The sequence below is a fragment of the Grampus griseus genome (genome assembly GCF_964374135.1).
Source record: "Grampus griseus genome assembly, chromosome: 8".
In the NCBI taxonomy this organism is placed as follows: domain Eukaryota; kingdom Metazoa; phylum Chordata; class Mammalia; order Artiodactyla; family Delphinidae; genus Grampus; species Grampus griseus.
In genome coordinates, this window is record NC_139002.1 from 56,045,205 (window position 1) to 56,069,195 (window position 23,991).

Consider the following 23,991-nt stretch of genomic DNA (forward strand, 5'->3'; position numbering starts at 1 on the left):
TGATAGGGCAGGGAGGAATAAATCCTCAGGAAAAAGTGACTAACAGAAATGTCTAGGAAAGGCAGAGAAGTCAACATAGCCTCCCACGGCTCTCCCAGACTCTTCTACACATAGTTACTTTTGCAGTCATGGTGGGACCTGACAACACTGGCCACAGCTGGCATTTAATCTCCCATTCAAATTCCTCTCATCCTTTGAGTCCCAATGCAAATACTCAATCCACTGAAGCCTCCCCCCAAGTCCCAGATCAGAATGGATGGTGCTTTAAGATTCATCAGTATTTATCCTCCATTTGGAAGCAGGTACTCACATTACGGATTTGCTTTAAGATCATATATTTACATATCTCTCTCGTACAATAATCTACATAACAGGCACTGAATAAATGTTGAATTGTGTTATATTGGTTTACAAATAAAAAGGTTTTGTATAAATAAAACATACTTAAAAATTAATGTTTATTTATCAAAAGAATATATGTACATGGTTTAAAAAGTCAAATTGCTCTACAAGCTTGATGGTAAAAATATTAGCTTATATGTTTCTTAGGTAATACCTTACCTCTCCCTCAACTCCTAACCCCCTGAGCCAACAATTCTCAATGCTTTAAGCTGCTTTTTAAAGTATTTACCCTACATATACATAATTAATATTCTATATTCCTGTTTCTTGATTCTCTGGTTTTAAAAACAACCTACTGGAAAAGATGAGGATCTCTCTCTCTTACACATTGCTTCCCCATCTCTTCCCAAAACAACCACACTTCTTCCTCCCATTCTCTCAACAAGGTCAATGCCACATTTTGGGGGAATTCTCTGGCAGTCCAGTGTTTAGAACTCAGCGCTTTCAGTGTCGGGGCCGGGTTCAACCCCTAGTCAGGGAACTAAGATCCCACAAGCTGCGCATGGCCAAAAAATAAACAAACAAACAAAAGCACATTCTTTGGTGAAATCAATGTGCAATGTTACAGTATTGTAACTACATAATTATTATTTTGAGTAGAGCCATATAATGAATGATATTTATATTTTCTTTCTTTTCAACTTGGTTCTTCCTGGAGTTAATTACCATCTAATTTCTTCATTTGTTAAATTTATTGATGTACCTCTAAGTAATTCATTCTCTGACTCCCTGAAAGCAATGAAAATTCCCTCAAAATATAATTAAATACATCAGATAATCTTTCACTCTTTCTTTGTCCTCCTGCTCTCTAGGCCAGTTGAAGAGCTGACCTTCTACATTTCCCTTCACCATCATCCTGAGATCCCTCTGCTTCTCTGCTGTGCTGGATCCCTTCTTTTCCTTGAATGATGTTTTACTTTTACTGGGTTTATTCCCTTGTATTAACAGAGCACATCTTCCAAGAGTTTCCTAGGAAAGGTGCATAGGGAGATTTTCTTTTAGGACCTCCATGTCTGAAAAGACTTTTCTACCATGTATCTGGCTGACAGTCTGACAGATACAGGCACACCTGGTTTTCACTGTGCTTCGCTTTATTGTGCTTCGCAGATACTGCATTTTTTACAAATGGAAGGTTGTGGCAATCCTGCATCGAGGAAGTCTATCAGCGCCACTTTTTCCAGCAGCATTTGCTCACTTCACCTCTCTGTGCCACATTTTGGTAATTTTTACAATATTTCAAACTTTTTCACTATTATCGTATTTGTTATGGTGATCTGTGATCAGTGATGTTTGCTGTTACTATTGCAAAAAGATTACGACTGGCTGAAGGTTCAGATGATGGTTAGCATTTTTAAGCAGTATTTTTTCATTAAGGTATGTACACTGTTTTTTAGACATAATGCTATTGCACACAACAGACTACAATATAGTGTAAACATAACTTATATAGCACTAGGAAGCCAAAAAATTCATGCAATTTGCTTTATTGTGGTGGTCTAGAATCAAGCCCACAGTATTGCCCAGGGATGCCGTATATAAGCCAAGCTTATAGAAATAATTTTCCCACGGTATTCTGAGGGCATTGTTCCATCACTTTCTACCTTTCAGTGTTGACTTTGAGCAGTCAGATATCATGATTCCCATTCCGTTGTATTTTTTCCCCTCTGCAAGGCTTCAGAATCTTCACTTTACCTCTAGCATTTTGAAATATCACAGTGCTTGGCACTCACTGGGCTCCCACAATCTGAAATCAAGTCCTTCAAATTATTAGAATTTTTCTTATGTTGTTTCTTGAATAATTTCCTACCCTCTTGTTTCCTCTTCCTTTTCTAATGGTCCCTGACCATTCATTTTTAAAAGTGAGGCACTAAAACATTGATTGATGGGACTTCTCTGGTGGCGCAGTGGTTAAGAATCCGCCTGCCAATGCAGGGGACGCGGATTCGAGCCCTGGTCTGGGAAGATCCCACATGCCGCGGAGCAACTAAGCCCGTGTGCCACAACTACTGAGCCTGCGCTCTAGAGCCTGCAAGCCACAACTACTGAGCCCGCGTGCCTAGAGCCTGTGCTCCACAACAAAGAGAAGCCACCGCAATGAGAAGCCCGCACACCGCAACAAAGAGTAGCCCCCGCTCACCACAACTAGAGAAAGCCCCGTGCACAGCAACGAAGACCCAACGCAGCCAAAAAATAAATTTATGTATATAAAAAAGATGCTCTTTACAAATAAAAAACACAGTGATTTCAAATATGAGCCCCAAATTGAATGGTACAGTAGCTTACACAGAGAGTGAAAAGCAAGTAAGTATATATTAAATGAATACAAACAAATTGGTTCTTGCTTCATTTGCTGAGAAATATTTCCCAGTTGCCCCTCAACTGACAATGATCATTCCCATGTCTTTGTTCACGATGTATATATAACTTATGTGCCACTCTTCTTTAAATTGGAGAATAATGAGCAAATAACTATACATCCACGACTCAAACTTAATTGATTTTTTGCATTTTTTTAGTTAAAAGAAATAAAATGCTTACAGATAAAGTGAGCCTCCTTTGTTCCCCATCCCTACTACCATCAGTTAGGATGCTTTCAACCTCAATTAACAGAAAACCCAAATCAACTGATTTAAATAATAAGACTGGAGACAGATTAGTTCCAGGATTGGCTAACTCAGGAACTTGATGACTTTATCCAGAACCCAGTTTTTCCCATCCTTCTATTCTGCCACTATAGATGTATTACTAGCAGCCCAGTCATATCTGTCTTAGTACATAAAACCATTCCCAGAAATACCCCCAGAGAACTGGCCATAACTGTGACACAAGTTTATGCACAAACCAAGCACTGGTGATGGAACGGACTTACTGTGATTGGTAAACAGCCAGTTGTAATTTACTGCTGGGGGCTGAGCCCCACCTTCCATATAGCAAATGAAGAGAAAGAATAATTAACAAAATGGAGCTCTGCTGATAAGTAGGAAGCCAAGAATGGCTGTGGGTAGACAAGCAACGCATCTGCCATGGCCCCTCCCACAAGCTACTAGCTTTATAAATTTGGTGAACATCTGTATATATCACTTTTTATACTTTTAAAATACAAATGTTTAAATGAACAATGATAGATCATGTATATCATTCTGCAACTCACTTTTCCCCTCAGTACTGTGTTTTAAGAGGTATTTTTGCTGATATACATATGTAATGCATTTCTTTGAACTCCTAATTAGTACTCTATCTCATGGATATTCAGACTTTACTTCTCTACTTCCTTACTGACGAAGATTTAGGCTGTTTCTATTTTTTTCTAATTTTTGCCCTCCTTTGAGCAACTTTTTCTAGTATGAATACAGTTTTTAAGTATGTCCCCATTTTACTAGATTCCTCCAGAATGTTGCTGATGCTAACCCTAGAGAACAATGTGTAGCTTTGGAAGTAAAGCTGACCTGTCTGTGACTCAGGTTACACATCAATACAAGGGGAATAATAACAGCATTAATCTCATACTGCTATTGTGACTATATAATTTTCAACAGTACCTGAAACACAGTAAGAGCAACTATAATTTTCTGAGTGATTACTATTGGTGTTAGTAATCTTTATATTCCTAGAATAGAGTACAGAGCCTATTCACACCTGTCGTGGGTTTTTACTGTGTGCACTTGGCTAAATAAGAACTATTTCCCAGAATACTAGCACATGTGTGGATCCAGGCTAGAGCTGAACAAAAATTGGCATGAGATTTGGAGAACAGAAGTGAAGCAGCAGACATGAAGCTCTGAAGTGAATGGTGGTTAGACCCAGTAACAGACATAGGCTGCCTGCAGATTCCATCTGGTCTTGGCGCTCCTCTTCCGCATCTAGCTCTTGTTCCCAACTGCTGGTGCTGATGACAAACAGTGACTCCAGGCCCACTAACAGATGCAGTGGTAACAGTCCTCCATAGATGTTTCCCCACCTGCTCTCCTTTGGGGTTCCACTCAGCAGCTGGTTAGATCTTGCTTCGCACCTCCTGGCCTGAGCTGTCCAACCTGCACCAAGCTTCTGAAGGGCTGGTTAGGGACTTTCTCTGATCCTCCAACTCCCCCTTTTGGATTCTTCTCCAGCTTCTCCCACAGTTTTGTAATATCTTATGCTTATAATAAATCCCTTATACCATAAGACTCATAGTGATTCTGCTTTCCTGACTGAAATCTGACTGATGGAATTAATATCCTTTCATAATTCTTTGAGCTGTTTCTTTTAACTACGGAACCAAAAGCTTTTTATATTGTCTGGATTCCATCCTTCTTTCTTTCCTTCCTTTCTCCCTCTTTCCTCCTTCCTTTCTTTCTTTTTGCTATTTACACGCTAAAGTTTTCACTCACTAACTTATAAAAGGAAATTTTTGTTTTAAATTGAATCTTGACAGGAAGAAGGGATTCCCCCATGATTTTCTGGACAAAAAACCAAAGTCTCCAAAAAGTATTTGGTTATCCTATTTATTTTTTAGCCCAACTAATTTGATATATTTTCATAAAAATCAGAGTAGCAGAAGGCCTAGTTAAACCAGGTACATATATGTGTACATTCGTTTATTCACATATTTTATGTCCTTCATTATCATTTTTATAATGCTATATATTCTTCATTGATAAAGATCTTTCACATTTTTTTTTTTGTGGTACGCGGGCCTCTCACTGTTGTGGCCTCTCTCGTCGCGGAGCACAGGCTCCGGACGCGCGGGCCCAGCAGTCATGGCTCACGGGCCCAGCCGCTCTGCGGTATGTGGGATCCTCCCGGACTGGGGCACGAACCCATGTCCCCTGCATCGGCAGGCGGACTCTCAACCACTGCGCCACCAGGGAAGCCCAGTCTTTCACATTTTTATTAAATATATTACAAGGTACTTATATTGTGGTCACTCTCTATTTGGTTATTACTGGTATATAGAATTTACTTAATTTTCATGTTGATCTTATATCCAACAAACGTGCTAGTTTTCTAATTCTAATAGTTTGCAGATTCCCTCACAGCTTCTACATAACATTCATATCTGCAAAAGACAATTTTGTCCCTTTATTTAAAATATTTATACTTCATCTCTTTTCTCCATTTAATTATATAGACCAGGACCTCAAGCATAACGTTTTTAAATATTTTACTGTATAATAACTGGCATCCTTAGCTGCTTTCTAACTTTAATGGAAATAGTTTCACTATTTAGCCTAATGGTTGTTATAGGATTGATAACTATTCTTTAGCATTTTAAGGAAATTCCCTGCTTTTTCTAGTTTTCAAATAGTTTCTATAACAACGACTAGTACTATTTGCAATCATTTGAGGCTTTACCATGTGCCAAATATATTTTACACATACTAGCTCATTGAATCCACCCAAACACCTAATGAGGCGGGTACTATTATTATCTCCACTTTACAGACAATAAAGTAAAGCATTGGGAGATCAAGTAATTTGTCCAAGGTCACGTGATGTAACTGTTTTCTATTACTATTAAAAAAATACAAAACATTTCTCAGATTAAAACAACATATAAATCTTAAAAGTTCTCATTACAAGGAAAACATTTGTAACTTTGTATGGTGATGGATGGTAACTAGCCTTATTGTCGTGATCAGCTCTCAGCATATACAAATATTGAGTCATTATATTGTATACCTGAAACTAATATAATGTTATATGTCCATCACACCTCAATTTTTTAAAAAAGCCACTTTTATTAGCTCGTATTTTTTGTAGGTCAGAAGTCCAGGCACAGCATAGTTGGGTTCTCTGCCCAACATCTAACAAGCATGAAATGAAGACAATACCATACACAGTAAGTAAGAGTTTAGATTCAAACTCATGCCATCTGGTTCTACAGTTTATGCTCCTAATCAAAACCTATTATTGTCTTTCTAAATAAGTGTTGAATTTTATTGAATGCTTTTTCTGCACTTAGTAAAAAAACAACCACATGATATTTCTGTTTACCTGTTAACGAGTGAATTATGTGGAAGACTTTTTAGTGTTGAGCCATTGACTCTTCTCAACTGCTCGATTCAGCTTGCACACGTTTTAATTTGTATTTTTGTATTTATGTCCATAAATCAGTTTGTCTACCAAGTCTGTTTCTCATATTATCCTGATCAGGTTGTTTATTAAATGCCTTCAAGGCAAATGATTGCTCACCTTATCTCTCTAGGTTCTTGCCATCACTCAGTTTTTGACCTAAGTATTCTTTATTTTATTGTTAACTAATAGATACATTTAAGATTCTTTTTTTGGGCTTCCCTGGTGGCGCAGTGGTTGAGAATCTGCCTGCCAGTGCAGGGAACACGGGTTCGAGCCCTGGTCTGGGAAGATCCCACATGCCGCGGAGCAACTAGGTCTGTGCACACAGGCCACAACTACTGAGCCTGTGTGTCTGGAGCTTGTGCTCCGCAACAAGACGAGGCCGTGACAGTGAGAGGCCCGCGTACCGCGATGAAGAGTGGCCCACGCTTGCCACAACTAGAGAGAGCCCTCGCACAGAAACGAAGCCCCAACACAGCCAAAAATAAATAAATATAAATAAATAAATAATTTTAAAAATAAGCATTAAGAGAATGACAACCAGAAAAAAAAAAAAGATTCTTTTTTTAATCCTACATTTTCAATGTTGGTCCAGATATCTATTCTATCATGCTCGGGAAACAGATCTTATTCAGTTTTCCCATTTCTTTTAAAATCAATTTTGTTATATTTTATATACTTTTTGCTAAAAAATTCCATTCCACCTAAAAGTTGTTCACAGTATGTTCTTATGATTTTTCAGTCTCTGTTGTATCTATAAGTGTCTCCTATTCTGTTGTCATAATTACCTCCCTGTATTTTTTTACTCAGCCACTTTTAAATAACACTTCTTCATTGCCATTCCCTCTAATCTCTATTCTTAGAATATTCCTATTAGATACATGTTGACACCTCTTAATTAACCTCTGTGTCCTATAACTTCTGTCTCATATATCTCTTTCTCTCTCTGGGCTGCATTCTGGGTGACATTTTTCATTTCTATTTACTATTCACAAATTCTCTGCTTAAGTGTGTCTAGTACACTATTTATGAGGGTCTTTTTAAAAAATACATTTTTCTATGTCTCTTGAGTCACAACTACCTATTTCTTTTTCTTTTTAATTTATTTGGCTGCACCTGGTCTTAGCTGCAGCACACGGGATCTTCGTTGCATGGCAGGTGGGATCTTTTTAATTGTGGCATGCAGGACCTTTAGTTGCAGCATGTGGGATCTAGTTCCCTGGCCAGGGATCGAAGCCGGGCCCCCTGCATTGGGAACATGGAGTCTCAGCCACTGGACCACCAGGGAAGTCCCAACAACTACCTATTTCTGTTTCATAAAATCTCATTCTTTTTTTATGGATGCTATTTCCTCCTTTGAGAATTTTGAAATTCTTAAAAGTCTTTTTTTACATTATTATTTCCATTTCCTTATATGTGTATTCTCCTATTTTTTGGCCTTTCTTCATATGTCCATGGACTTCCCCTTTGGGTTTCCTACCCCCAGGACGTTTCATAAAAGATTAAAGTAGAAAAGAGTCAACTGAAAGAGCTATAAACAATTTAACCCTCAGTAAGTGTATGACTCCTAGATGAAGAGAGTGTATACTCAAATTGAGTTTTAGTGTCTTCCAGGAATTCAAGTGTTTGAAACACAATAGAGAAAAGAGGAATATTTTACTCAAAAGACATCTGGTGAATATAACGATTATCTGAGTTCTAGGAATCGATCTTTTTCTAATATTACCTGATGTTGCTCTGTGTATACAAGTGTACATTCAGGCACACCCATGTGTGAAACTCATGACAATGAAGCATTTCTAATTTAATATTTGTAACCTTTTATGTCATTGGCTAGTTTTGAGTGTGAAAACATTGCTTATTGTTCCTCTGAATTAATGCTGTCAAACAAATAAATCCTGATGTCAGCATATTTTTGCAGGGAGTGAGGACTGGGTCATTTAAGCATAATTACATTATTTTCACTGGAAAAGCCAAAAAACTGAAATAGATATTCTGAACTAACAACTTTTAAGTTGGTCCTAAAACTTTATCTAAAAAGTACTTTCTAGTCAATAATCGGGCCTTTACTCTTAGTGACAAAATGACTGCTGAGACTAGTCCCAAACAGCCCATCAACCAGCCATATCATTCTCTGCTCAAAATCAGATTGTCTTTCTTGCTCTCCCAGGGGTATGCCTGATGAATCTTGCAATGTGTTCATAAGACAAGGTAAAGAAAGGAGTGTTACTGAATAAAAGGCACAAAACAAGGTATTTTTATTATCTCTCAAATTAGATAATAAGTTGAGATAATATGCTCACTTTCTTAGTCTGTATCTGCTCTATAAAAACATCTAGCCTTTACAGAACTGATTTTAAACTAATCATTTATTTTAAAAAGGAAAAAAGGAGATGGTTTTAACTGTTTTTTTTAAATGATAGAGTAAGTTTTATTCAAATCTGTTTGTTAAACAGACTATTTTCACAACATCTAAATCTACTTTTCACTGATCCGTTCCATCATTGCTACCATATACTTTAAAAAATTCAGTATTATTTTTTCAAAGAGAGAAATGATCAAATTCCAGTTCATACATCTTATAAATATTTTACACCTAACACACACAGCTTTACAGTTCATGCAACAGGTAGTGTCTAAAAAATCGGCTAATAAATCTCAAGAACATTGAAATGTTTAAACACAGTGTCTTCTAGATTTTTTTTGTAAGAAAAGTAATCTGTAAACATCTTTACCTTCAGTTCAAGCTTGGTCATTTGCTGTGGTCACTGTGGAAGAAGTGGGTATGACTTTATAACCATTTGGAAGTGGTCCGTCTTTGCAAAAATATTACTTTATGGGTAAAGAACAAGTCTTAGAATTACCATGTAATACAAATTTGTGAAATCAATTTCTGTATTTAAAAACATAAAACAAAGACTAAACAGTCCAAAACTGTTGTAGCTGAATATTCTAAATACGAGCCAACAGTACACTAAAAATGTCCAAAAAGAAGGCCTCTGAAATAAATATTTCCATTCTTTAAAAAAAAGACATAATTTATATGTACATCACATCGTCAGTATACATATAAAAGTCATCAGTTTAAACCATTCTGGAAATATGTATCTGAAGTAAAATGGCCTAGGTTTTGCTGCTGTCGTCCTCTATTGTTTTTAGGGCATTTTCTTGTTATGCGCATGACAACTGCTACTATCATGGCAATCTGTACAGCTCCAATAATTGCTGCAGTAAGAACATGAGTGAGCTTTTGCCTACTTGGCACTACACAGAGAATACTAAAGTCTGTCTTTTCACAGTGCTGTCCAGTGTAACCAGACTCACATCTACAAGAAGCCTGAGAAGAATAAATGAATTCACATTTTCCATGGATACAGTAACTACTGAGGTTTTCAGGGCAAAGCATGTGGTTTCCAATATAAACATCTTCCCTTTGATCATTAGCATCTTTCACATCTGGTTGATATTGTAGTCCATCATTTTTCTTTCCCAACAAACTAGTGTCATCTGTGTCTGTACAATGACCAAGATGCCTTATATCAATTTGTTCTTGTTTTATATAAGATGCTTCTCGAACAAAACAGGGATTGTTATAGGAACTCCCATCAGAAGCAGACACAGGATTAAAACTGTATCCACTGCAATCTATATTACATACACACCCAACATTCTCTGTATCTTCATCACACTCAGCTTTATATTTGCAAGGTCCACACTTGGAGTGTTTTCTGTGAACAACTCTCCCTGCCCCTTCCTATTCTCTCTCTCCAGATCCAGAGCCATTATCAGAGTAGCATGGTCCTCTTGCTACTACTATTATCTCTTCCTGGTGCTTCCAAGCAGCCCTTCTGGGAAAGCATTCATTTTGGTACGTGTCCCCATTTGATCCACAGATGGGAATATAATTTGTATGGCACATATACATAACTTCTGAGAATTTTGTGCCTTTTTGGTTTTTTGGCCGTGTTGAGTCTTTGTTGCTGCGCTCGGGCTTTCTCTAGTTGCGGTGAGCGGGGGCTACTCTTCGTTGTGGCGCACGGGCTTCTCATTGCAGTGGCTTCTCTTTTTGCAGAGCATGGGCTCTAGGTACATGGGCTCAGTAGGTGTGGCTCTTGCAGGCTCTAGAGCGCAGGCTCAGTAGTTGTAGCACATGGGCTTAGTTGCTCACAGCACATGGGATCTTCCGGGACCAGGGAGCAAACCCGTGTCCCCTGCATTGGCAGGTGGATTCTTAACCACTGCGCCACAATGGAAGTCCCTGCCATTTTTTTGTTTTGAATTTTATTTTATTTTTTTATACAACAGCTTCTTATTAGTTATCTATTTTATACATATTAGTGTATATATGTCAATCCCAATCTCCCAATTCATCCCACCAGCGCCCCCATTACTATAATCCAAAAACCTAGAAAAATGTCTCTCAGGCAGTACATAATTACTGAACATTTGATGAATGAATGAATAGGTGAGCAGGTTCATTTATGTGTTTATAATTCTGATACTATGAACCCTGACTTTGAATTCGCATTTAATAATAAAAATACTACAAAATTGAGTTAAGTGTCTATTCCAAATTGCATGCTAAAAAGACAGGTAGGTTCCCCCCAAAATGATACAAAATGAGAAAGGAAACTTCTTTCAATTAAGTGTGACCAAGCTGTATCTTCTTAGAACACAATACTGCTTACCATTTCCCCTAGAAATCTCTGAAGGAAAATAACATGCTATTTATTTACCAAATTCTTCTCAACCACCTCAGGAATCTCCCATTTTTTGATTTATGCAGAGACCACAAATAATATAGAAGCCAGAAAATAATAAAAGAAAGTCTTGTATCTCCCATACAGAACACTATTTAGCAAATTCAATATTAGGAGGTGACTTCTAAAAAGTTTTTCCTCTAGTAACTAATTTTTTAAAGTCAGAAATGACAAAATTATGCTACTGCACACTCAAAAATAAATATTCCTTCTATGGAATATTTTACAACAGAAGTTGTCTCAATAAATTCATTCGTCATCTACACATTTTAAAAAGGTTTAGTATAGCTGTCAATCAAACTCCAAGAGACTTGCCATTTCTCATTAACTTTCCAACTGTGTATTTATACAAACTAAATAATAAAACGCTCCAGTTACTTACTGGTGTGTTTAATTAACTTACAGCAGTAAATTTCTTTAACTAACTACTGTTAACACTTCTAGTATTTCATCACTAGACTCTCAACATCATGAACCTGGGAGTCATCATTTATATTAATGGGAGTTACTAACAAGCAGGATGGGAAGAACTAATTCTTTTGTAAGTCTTTTAAAAAGGTTTCCAACAATATAAATGAGTAGCACTCAAAATTCTTGGCATTTATTATCATCAATATTTCCTCAAAAGTAAATATGGAGAACCACTATTATAAATCTAAAACTAATCAAGAACTGGTATATGAAAATTATATGAATTATGAGAAAAAGTAACCACCTGCATCAACCCTGTATGAAAAGGAGATGCTGTATACAAAGGAACATGTATTCTAGTCTTAAAGGAAGTAGCTTTAAGAAAAAAAGGTGGGGGGGCTTCCCTGGTGGCGCAGTGATTAAGAATCTGCCTGCCAATGCAAGGGACATGGGTTCGAGCCCTGGCCCGGGAAGATCCCACATGCCACGGAGCAACTAAGCCCGTGCACCACAACTACTGAGCCTGACCTCCAGAGCCCGCAAGCCACAACTACTGAGCCCACATGCCACAACTAATGAAGCCTGCACGCCTAGAGCCTGTGCTCCAAAACATGAGAAGCCACAATGAGAAGCCTGCTCACCGCAACAAAGAGCAGCCCCCACTCACTGCAACTAGAGAAAGCCCGCGCACAGCAACGAGGATCCAACACAGCCATAAATAAATAAATGAATGAATGAATGAATAAATAAATTTATAAAAAAAGAAAATTATGTTTCAATGTAATGGAGACCCTGAAAGGAATAGTACAAAAGGATAGAGTCACTTGAAAAAAAGTATATACTAGCTATATAATTGTGAATAATTCCAATACAGAATAATAGAGGTAGCCAAGAGATAATTTAATTATCTACATAATACAGACACAATAAATATTCATAGATAGCATAAATGTAAAAGCTACTCAAAAGCCTAATATATAACCAGGAGTGAGGCTGTTAGGTTGAGGAACGTTTGTGCAGATTTAACTGTATTTTCAAATTGCCCTCTGAAACAAACTAACTGAAACTCTCACAAAGGATAAGAGTTCCTTTTCATCTATATGCTCACCAAATTAGGTACTAAACAGACATTCATTCGACTTCTGGCCAGGTTGATGGAGGTAAAATGGTATCTCTTGTGGTGTTAATTTGCATTTTCCTGATTACCAGTGAGACTAGTAAAATACTAGTGAGTATTTTGTCCTTATGTCATTAGATATTTAGGGTTTGTTCTTCTGTAACAGCTGCTTTATACACTATCTCCATATTTCTATTGGGTTGACTGCTCCTTTTCTTATTAATATATAAAGGTTTTCTTCCCCACATATTCTGGATCCTGACCCTTGGCTGAGCTATGTGGTAACAAATCTCTTCTCCTGATATGTGGCTTACCTTTTCATTTTGTTATTAGCAAGTTTTAAGAAATGAAATCAAAGTTATGGATCATTTCTCATATTATGGTCTGTATGTTTCTGTGATTTATTTAAGAGATCCTTTCTGAATTAGAAGCCATGGACTTCTCAAATTTCTCATTTCTACTTATTATTATCACCCCGTATACAAATATTTACTATTATATGCAATGGTAATTTTATATAAATTCCCTCTTTTACTCTTCACATTTCTCTAAAGCCAGTGCACAGAGACTAGTGAGGCAAAATAAACTGGTTCAAGATGTGCTTGATACTGAAGTGCTTTCAGAAGAGTGAAATGGAAAAGCCATTTCTCCTTTCCTAAGTTTAGAAAACACAACTTTTATTATTCACATGCCAATATATATAGTTAATCCCTGTTAAATAGTTATATATGGAAGTGAATATATATTTAAGTCAAATTAGTCATATATTTATTATAACCAACCTGTGATCCAGAACACTTTATAAAGATATATTACTATGCTTTGAATAAATGGATATATGTATATTGATATTAACCACTCAAAGCTAATCATCTTTGAAAGTAATTTTCATTTTTACATCAACTAAAGATTGAACTGTTAACTTATCCCTCTTTTATTTATGCCTAAAAGAAAACTGCAGAGCAACCTGAAGTCACTCACCAGGCTGGGTGAGAAACTAGATGCTTTGGCCAATGGAAAGGGGCAATACCTGTTTTTTGCCAGGGTGTGTGTCCTTCTGTTGTATCTAGCCTTTGCTTGGGCAGCTCCTAAGCCTCTTCCACACTCAGCAGCTCAGATGTTTAGGGGCCACCTCCTAAAGCATGCCTTTGCTGGCTGCTCAACTCATCCCCAAGTATTTCTAACATGACCCTTATAATGCTGAGGATGACTGTCTACTGACTTGCTCTCCATCCCTGATGCCACTTCAGCAGCTGAGTAATTTCACCTAATACCAGCATCTTGTGCAGTGACAAACATGTACTAGTCCTCAACATATGGTCTGACTTCAGTGATGTAAGTCTTTTGTAATTTAACTCTCCTGTGACTTAACTATACATGAGTTAACTCTCATATCAATTTTTCATTTCAAGGAATTAGAGAAGAAAAACTCTGAAAACCAATTGATCATTTAATCCAATTCAGAAGTTACATTTGGTGATCTTATAACTGTAAATTATTGTGGGGAGAGGAGTAAAAAATGGCAGTGAATAGAACCATCTGGTTAAAAGAATGATATAAATTTGTTTTACAATTACACTATTATCCAAGACATAAATGTTATTCCTAGAAAACTGTCTAAAGAACTATTATAATAAGATGCTTTGGGAAGTTACAGTAAGTTCACATCTACCTAAAAATAATTTTCTTACCTTTCCACCCATTTATTTCTTCAGAAAACTGAAAGATTCCACAAATCACTTACTCCAAACTCTCTGGCTTGATATAATTATCCTCATATCCCTCACTATTTGCCTACCAAAAGATCTAACATAAGAATTAAAGGAAAGAAAGATACTACTTTCAATGTCTTCATTCTTCAAAGTCTTATTTATTAGAGTAAATGATTAATTCATATCAGAATCCAAAGCATCTACGCCGTCATATGATGCACATTAATAACAGACCGCAGAAGGCCAGTCCATGCTACCTGGAGAACTCACTGATGCTCTGGGGACCTCCTGTTGAGAAACACTGATTTCACATATTCTAATAACGTAACAATCTTTAACCCATGACATAGCCCACTATTAACTAAATATATTATTCCTCTACTTTCCCCGGTCCCTCAAAGCATTACATTGAACCTCTCTACACTGATTTGAGCACACTGCAAACCAGAAAAGCAGTAAGTTCAAGTTAGGGTCACATGTCAGAGTCATCTGGTTTTCTTTTTTATTCCACTGTCCCATTATATTACTGTATTTTAATTTAGTTGGTTGCAGAAAGCTGAGATGACAATAATACTAGAGAAGACTTCCTCATCCAGATAATAACATCAGCACTGTAAAACACACTTCATTAAAAACAACACACACAACAATATGCTTCCAAATGTCAGAGATGAAATGGCTACACAATTACTTTTGACTCATTTTCCACATTTCCCCTCTCTCAGTGGACTGCCTAGTCTCCGTAAGGTGTTCATTTCCTGTTTCACCCAGCAACCACCTTCTGCGTTTTTATTTTGTTGATTTCTGCTGCCTAAAATTTCCATGGGGATTCCTCATTTTAAAACACACTCTTTGCTCTCACTCCTGAACACAGCCCAATTAGCACGACTGCCTGTGCCTTGGATTACAACAGGCACTGAAGTTAATAGCTTCCCATGGTCCTAAGGGAGTGTATGAAACAAGGATTGTCCTGGCCAGAGCATCTAGAGTTAAAACTATGGGCTAGAGCATGGAGTGTCAGATTACTTAATAGCATTTGCAGAAACTGAACATCCCTTTTGCTCTCCTAATTCAATTCAAAAAATATTTATTGAGTGTTTACACAATACAAGGCTCTGGGTAAGACAATGGAGTAAGTTTCATGCCAAGTAAGATGCAGTTTCTACACTGAAAATATTTCAGACAACAAAAAGACAACTCTAATACATCACTTGTATCACTGGGTTGCTGTTAAAATGAAATGAGAACATATATAAACATAACTCATTTCTGAGATACTACATAGAAAGAATTGCTCATAGGATCACAAAAGGCTACGACAGTCCATCAAACTATGGGGAATTAAGAAAGACTTTACAAGGCAAGTTTTAGATAATAATGGAAGAGCTTTATGTACAACCACAATTAGGTTATGAACTGAGAGGGCACTGGGATAAGACTAAAAAAGTAAGTAGCGGGCCAGGCTGGGAACTGTTTAACTATTTGAACCTGCTCTACATTCCTTTTATGAATAAGGGTTTCAGCATTCGCTGAACCGATAGGTTCTAAAACACAGACACTTACTTGACTCATTAGCAGATATTAGGCAGTAAACTCCCTGAGTAGTTGAAGTAAGAAACAAGCCTTCAGACCTGCAACAGTTTTTGTTTTGTTTTTTTGTGTGTGTGGTACGCGGGCCTCTCACTGTTGTGGCCTCTCCTGTTACGGAGCACAGGCTCCGGACGCACAGGCTCAAGGGCCATGGCTCATGGGCCCAGCCGCTCCACGGCATGTGGGATTCTCCCGGACTGGGGCACGACCCTGTGTCCCCTGCATCGGCAGGCGCACTCTCAACCACTGCGCCACCAGGGAAGCCCCTGCAACAGTTTATTTTACCCTGTGCTCTGGGAAACTTCATTAGTCCTTTCCATTTACACCAATGACTGAAAGACGATGTACCCTGTGGCATTACTACAAAAAGAAATCTAGTACTATTCTACTGGGTTGCATTTTTAATTTTCCTTAACTTTTTCTTAGGCCCACGTTTCCTTTTAGCACCTAGAATTAGAAAAAAAAAATACATGGCTGCCTGGAATTACTGTTGCAAAGCTCAAAGTATACATAATCGTAGGTGCAAAATTTTATTGAGCATCTTCTGTGTGCCAAGCACTGTGCTTCATTTAAACCTCATGATAATCTAGTGGCATAGATATTATACCAGGTGAACCAAGACTCAGAGAGGACAACCTTTCCCCAGTTGCTCAGTGATTACAGGTGAAGTCCCAACATAACTTCAAAGACTTAAGTGATAAAAAACCAAAAACAAACTCTGCCTAGTTTAAATAAATTGAGGAAAGAGAGAAGAAAAGAGAGGCATTTTGCATTGTACCTTTTAGAGGAAAAACAAATGTTAAGTGAACCAACTGATAAATGAGATTTAAATAATTAACATTTTCAATAAGAACACGGTGACTCCGCTTAATATATAGGAATTCACATCATGGCATTTTTTACCAGTGAGCTTCCCCTAAACCAGGAAAGGGGTATTTCAGTCTCATATATAGCCCCCCTTTTTTTTTTTTTTGCGGTACGCGGGCCTCTCACTGTTGTGGCCTCTCCCGTTGGAGCACAGGCTCCAGACGCGAAGGCTCAGCGGCCATGGCTCACGGGCCTAGCCGCTCTGTGGCATGTGGGATCTTCCCGGACCGGGGCACGAACCCGTGTCCCCTGCATCGGCAGGCGGACTCTCAACCACTGCGCCACCAGGGAAGCCCTATAGCCCCTTTTTGATAAATATACTTCTTCCATCTCCTAAATGCTTGCTTAAAAGTACTACGCTTAACAATTGGACCATCTTCTGGGCTTGATTCCCTCAGGGGGCCAGATCAACGTGAAGGCTTAGTTAACTTATTTGACCTTACTTCATCTTGCAACCTCTTTCTCCATTTGTGAAATGAAGGGTTGACTCATACGACCTAAGAATATTCTGACTGGTTTTAAAACACGTCTACAATGCTGCATGTACAGAAACATTTCTTTTCATCTTTATTTTTGCTCCACTGTGTACTCTTAGGTAGTTATAATGGAGCTGGACTATAGACGTTTGGGAAAGTTTTCACATGAACAGAGATTTTTCAACTTAGGTCACACTCCTGTAATCAAGTAGAAAACCTGAAAGAACTAATAATTTTATTCATTTCAGCTATATTAGGCACACTGAAAAATATTCGTTTGATTATACTTTTAAGGTGCACAGCAAGAAAAAATAGAAAACCAAAGCATTTGGTTCACCCTCTGCCTCAAGTCATCACAATCATTGTTCAATATAAAGGTCTGAGGTCTGAGTTCCTGACTACTTTAAATGCCAGCATCTGAGCAACAACCTATAATAAAATGAAGATGAAAGGTTACAAAAAATGTTCTAATTTATAGGATAAACAGTAGAAGAGTTGAAAATTAAGGCCACATCACTTAAGTCTAAGCATCATGTGAAAATCTCCCACTTCTGGAAGGAGGCCATCAGATTTAATTGGACGCCACGAAAGTAAACATGCTAATTTAGTGAAAACAGCGACTACTTCTGAACTCTCCACATTAAAACAGCTCGATTACAAACAGAAGCCGAGAATGTTTATACGAAAGAATCTAGAATTTTTAATATAAGATGTGTCAACAGGTGTTTAAGTATGCCTAAAGCAGAGAAGAATAGCAATGAGGAGTCAGAATTATAGTCAGAAAAAATTTAGGTTTTCAATACATGCTAATGAAATCCCAAGGGTCAGTCACTATTTCTATAGAGAATCTGCTACTTATGCAAATAAAGTTCAAAGTATTCTCACTGATTCAAGGAGACACCATTAGAAAAAATTCTCATTCATTTATTAATAGGGCAGTGTGGCCAGGCCAAGAGGTAGGCTGAAGGAATACAGATAGGCCATCAGTCTGATCACTGCCACTCAGCAAATTCCTTTGTCCCTTCCCTCCTGGCAAAATGCAACCTGGTTATGCTGAAGGGGAAGCTCCATAAACATCCAGACATGCCAAGGTGGCTGAAAGGTGGCTCAAGTCACAGGCTTGGGGATCTGTCTCCCCAGCTCCTTTATGTATAAGTATACATGATGGCCATATGCACCCCAGTCACAAAAAGGTGGCAGATCGTTAGAACTGACCATTCCTTCTCTCATGAGCATGAAATCCACATGCAGTGACTACGATCTGGGCCCAGGATTGTCTGATTTTGGATAGATCACAATTTCTTTGTACTCTAGAATTTGTTTCTAAAAGAAATCAGAATCAATCAGGTTAAAAAAGCAATTCCTGGGGTTTTAGTCAAGATCTTCCACAGGAATAAACATAAGCACAAAAAAATCCACAAAATGGGAAAAGCAGCACTACCATTTCTCTTGGTTCCAATAATCCCACTACAGAAAAATAGCTGACCAGCTTTTAGAGATCTGTAAAAACCTTGTCAGGGACAGGCCAGGAAGTTTCAAAAGTGCCTGCCAATTTACACCACTCCCTATTTCTCCTTCTGAAAATAAAACAAAAAATTTCAGACATCTTTTGAGGGCTTGAAAAGCCAAATGCTCTGACCAGCTATGTCGTAGCTCAATCTATTGAGCTAGTCTATTCTGAATGTATTACCTAACAGATGGTTAAGTAGCACAACAACAATGACCAACGCATTTCATTTCAAAAATCACTTTAAAACCTACTTTTCAGTCCTCAGTGAAAAACGAAATAAGGGGTAAAAGAACACTGCAGCTGGACTCTGGCTACATTCCTTCGTGTTTTGTGGTCTGAGCCTCAAAATGAAATGCAGCAAAGATTTCAGAGTTTCCCTTTACAGTGTGCAGGTGCACAAGTAATGGTTTAGGCAAGGCATCAGTCCAGACCTGGGCTTCAAACAGACCATACAAAGGAGAAAACTAGTTTTTGGTGTTTTTTTTCCCCCTTGTAGCAAAACTAGCTAAATAGAGCTTTGAACCCTAACATATCACATTCCAATGGCCAGATGAAACAGGTAATCAGAGAGGGCAGAGGCTGAGGATTCCTAGGCCTATTACAATAAGCATAATTTATCCAATTAGTCATTTAATTCCTATTTTCCCATGAAGACATGATTCCACCTAATACCCTGGAAAGGTTCACATGAAAATTGACACACTCAGGAGAAAAGAAAACCATGTCTAATCTGCTCCTTCAGTCATCCAGGCTAATAACTGAGAGGCTGATTCAATCAACAAGCATAATCAATAAATGTATTTGTATTTAGATATTTATTTACACATCTATGTTGTTCCAAAATGGATCTGAAGTGCTTTACTGCCCAGTGAAAATATTTGATAGTTCATAAAATCTAAGACAGCATCAACTGTGAACTGCATCATTAACTTATGTATCACTAAGAAAAGATAAATGCTATCAACCATGCCATTAATTGTAAGATGTATCTCATTTTTAGCAATATTAAAATGTCAAAAGTATTTACATTAGAATCAATAAAATACAATTTGTGTTTCAGTGAAAAGGGGGAGATAGAGGTATAATATAAAATTCATTCACTAAAAAGCAATTCCTGTGGTTCTCTTGGCTGCCAAAGAAAAAAATGAGTAACGTCATCACCAAAATCTCCCTGGCCTTCCCAGATTGCTTCGGAAAATCAATCAATAAACAAATCATCACTACTACTCACACTGGCGCATACTACTTGGAGTGCTCACATGTTAAGCTGCTCCTTCACAAATTAAAGTGCGCAGCTGATCTGGAGAGAGAGTATTTATCATTTCGAGGAGCACCCCTCCTTCAAGATCCCAAAGTGACCTTCCTACATAACTAATATTTTAAGGCAGATCATCATGCACAAATCTGATAAAAATCTGAAGAGATACTTAATTTTCTTAATATGGAGCCTACAGAAGGTTGAGAGGCATTCTCCACAAAACTACAAGGTCATCTCTGTGAAAGACATATCTGGTTATGGTATTCTCTCCTCTTAAAATTACCTAGGGGTCCCTTCATCCCTTACAAGTAGTGTTTTTCATCATTACACAAACAAATGGAATGGAGTCAGCAAAAATGGTACAGTAAGTAGATCAAAGGACTTGTCCCTCTAGAGAAACATTGAAAAAGAAAAAAATCAAGCAAAAACTGTCAAAGGCTTACAACAACTGGCTGAACAATGAATCAAGAAAAAGGAAACTCAAAATCAGAAGGAATGCTTTGCAGCATTTTTACTTATCTTGTCCTTAACCCCCTCTCCAGCTCAGCAGTGGTCTTAAAGACAGCAGGCTGCCCTTGTGGGGCCCTGACCCCTGGTTCTTAAGGGAGCAGAGCAGATCTTATTCTAAAACATTTCGGTTGGTTTGTTCTAACTTATCTGGGGGCGACCTGCAGGACTAATGCAAGGTACTTGCCTTTGTTTTGCCTAGTCAGAACTCACTCAGTGAGGAAAAGCAGAAGACACTGCTCAAGAAGTAAGACAAACCAGAGCTTCCCTGGTGGCGCAGTGGTTGAGAGTCCGCCTGCCGATGCAGGGGACACGGGTTCGTGCCCCGGTCCAGGAAGATCCCACATGCCATGGAGCAGCTGGGCCCATGAGCCATGGCCATTGAGCCTGCGCGTCCGGAGCCTGTGCTCCGCAACACGAGAGGCCACGACAGTGAGAGGCCCGCGTACTGCAAAAAAAAAAAAAAAAAAAAAAAGAAAAGAGAAAAAAAGAAAGCTCTCATATCAGTAACCTAACTTTACATCTAAAGGAATAGAAAACAAAACCCAAAACTAGCAGAATGAAAGAAATAATAATGATTAGAGATAAAAGAGACAAAAACAACAGAGAGAATCAACAAAACCAAAAAGTCAATTCTTTGAAAAGATCCATCACATCTTCTCATTCTAGCTAAAAGTTTTTAGCTACAATAAGAAAATAAAAAAGGGCTTCCCTGGTGGCGCGGTGGTTGGGAGTCCGCCTGCCGATGCAGGGGACACGGGTTTGTGCCCCGGTCTGGGAAGATCCCACATGCCGCAGAGGGGCTGGGCCCGTGAGCCATGGCCGCTGAGCCTGCCCGTCCAGAGCCTGTGCTCCACAGCGGGAGAGGCCACAACGGTGAGAGGCCCATGTACCGTAAAAAAAAAAAAAAAGAAAATAAAAAAGGCACAAACAACTAAAATCAGAAATGAAAATAGACATCATTAAAGACCTTACAGAAATGAAAGGGATTATAAAAAATACTATGAACAACTGTCACCAACAAATTAGATAACCTAGATGAAATGGTCTTGTTCTTAGAAACACACAAATGATATAAACTGAGTCAGGAATATATAAAAAATATGAACAGACCTATAATAAGAAATTGAATCACTAATCAAAAACCTCCCAACAAAGAAAAGAACAGAACCACTTGGCTCCACTGGTAAATTCTAACAAACATTTAAAAGAAGAATTAACAGCAATCCTCAAACTCTCCCAATAAAGTAGAAGAGAAGGGAACACTTACTTCATAATGCTTTCTATGAGGCCACTATTATCCTGACAGAAAAGCCATGCAAGAAGACTATAGTCTTCTATATATTCCTTATAAATATACATGCAAAAATCCTCAATGAATTGCTAGCAAACTGAAGCCAACAGCTTATTAAAAGGTCCTCTTTCATAAACAAGACCAAAAGACAACCCTCAGAATGGGAGAAAATATTTGCAAATGAAGCAACTGACAAAGGATTAATCTCCAAAATTTACAAGCAGCTCATGCAGCTCAATAACAAAAAAACAAACAACCCAATCCAAAAATGGGCAGAAGACCTAAATAGACATTTCTCCAAAGAAGATATACAGATTGCCAACAAACACGTGAAAGGATGCTCAACATCACTAATCATTAGAGAAATGCAAATCAAAACTACAATGAGGTATCACCTCACACCAGTCAGAATGGCATCATGAAAAAATCTACAAACAATAAATGCTGGAGAGGGTGTGGAGAAAAGGGAACACTCTTGCACTGCTGATGGGAATGTGAATTGGTTCAGCCACTATGGAGAACAGTATGGAGGTTCCTTAAAAAACTACAAATAGAACTACCATATGACCCAGCAATCCCACTACTGGGCATATACCCTGAGAAAGCCAAAATTCAAAAAGAGTCATGTACCAAAATGTTCATTGCAGCTCTATTTACAATAGCCCGGAGATGGAAACAACCTAAGTGCCCATCATCAGATGAATGGATAAAGAAGATGTGGCACATATATACAATGGAATATTACTCAGCCACAAAAACAAACGAAATTGAGCTATTTGTAATGAGGTGGATAGACCTAGAGTCTGTCATACAGAGTGAAGTAAGTCAGAAAGAAAAAGACAAATACTGTATGCTAACACATATATATGGAATTTAAGAAAAAAAAATGTAATGAAGAACCTAGGGGTAAGACAGGAATAAAGACACAGACCTACTGGAGAACGGACTTGAGGTTATGGGGAGGGGGAAGGGTGAGCTGTGACAGGGCGAGAGAGAGTCATGGACATATACACACTAACAAACGTAGTAAGGTAGATAGCTAGTGGGAAGCAGCCGCATGGCACAGGGATATTGTCTCGGTGCTTTGTGACAGCCTGGAGGGGTGGGATAGGGAGGGTGGGAGGGAGGGAGACGCAAGAGGGAAGACATATGGGAACATATGTATATGTATAACTGATTCACTTTGTTATAAAGCAGAAACTAACACACCATTGTAAAGCAATTATACCCCAATAAAGATGTTAAAAAAAAAAAAGGCCCTCTTTGCAGAAATAGAAAAGATGATCTTCAAATTCATATGGAATTGCAAAGGGCTCTGAATAGCCAGAAAAGTACCGAAAAAGAACAAAGTTGGAGCATTCACAATTTCAGAGTTTATTGTGGAATTGATATATAGCAATAGACATATGAACCTGTGGACTAGAACTGAGAGTTCAGAAATACTCTACGGCTAATTAATTTTCAACAAGTGTGCCAAAGCCATTCAATGAGGAAAGAATAGTCTCTTTAACAAATGATGCAGATACAGCTGGATATCCTAATGTAAAAGAATGGAGTTGGACCCCTAAGCCATGACATATACAAAAATTAACCCAAAGTGGGTCAAAGACCTACATATGAGAGATAAAATGCTATGACTATTTCAAGAAAACAAAGGGGTAAATCTTCATGAGCTCGGATTTAGCAATGGATTTTAGATATGAAACCAAAAGCTCTAGAAACAAACACACACAAAAAAGATAGATAAATTAGACCTGATCAAAATCCGAAACTTTTATGCATCAAAGTACACTATAAAGAAAGTAAAACAACTATTTTAATCTCCTCTTATTCACCCCATTGATAAGAGACCCCTAGGGTCATGGGGATGGTTGAACACTCAACATCTGACACTGGACATATGAGATTAAAAGCATATTACTGGTCACACATACTCAAATCCCAGGGGAGGAGGACACTGCATGCCACACAGACTCACATGGGGTTACACTTGAGAAGAGAGCGAACAACCAGGAGCTATGGGTGGCAGGCTC

General features: G+C 38.1%; 1 protein-coding gene and 1 pseudogene across 4 annotated transcripts in view; both read right to left on the reverse strand.

Moving 5' to 3' along the window:
- UVRAG (UV radiation resistance associated) overlaps positions 1–23,991 on the reverse strand; it is a 315,025-nt gene that overhangs the window by 100,160 nt on the left and 190,874 nt on the right. The gene's annotated exons all lie outside the window — the stretch shown is intronic.
- LOC309825614 (tomoregulin-1-like) lies at positions 9,536–10,381 on the reverse strand (annotated as a pseudogene). The gene has a single exon. The product of its transcript is annotated as a tomoregulin-1-like (transcript).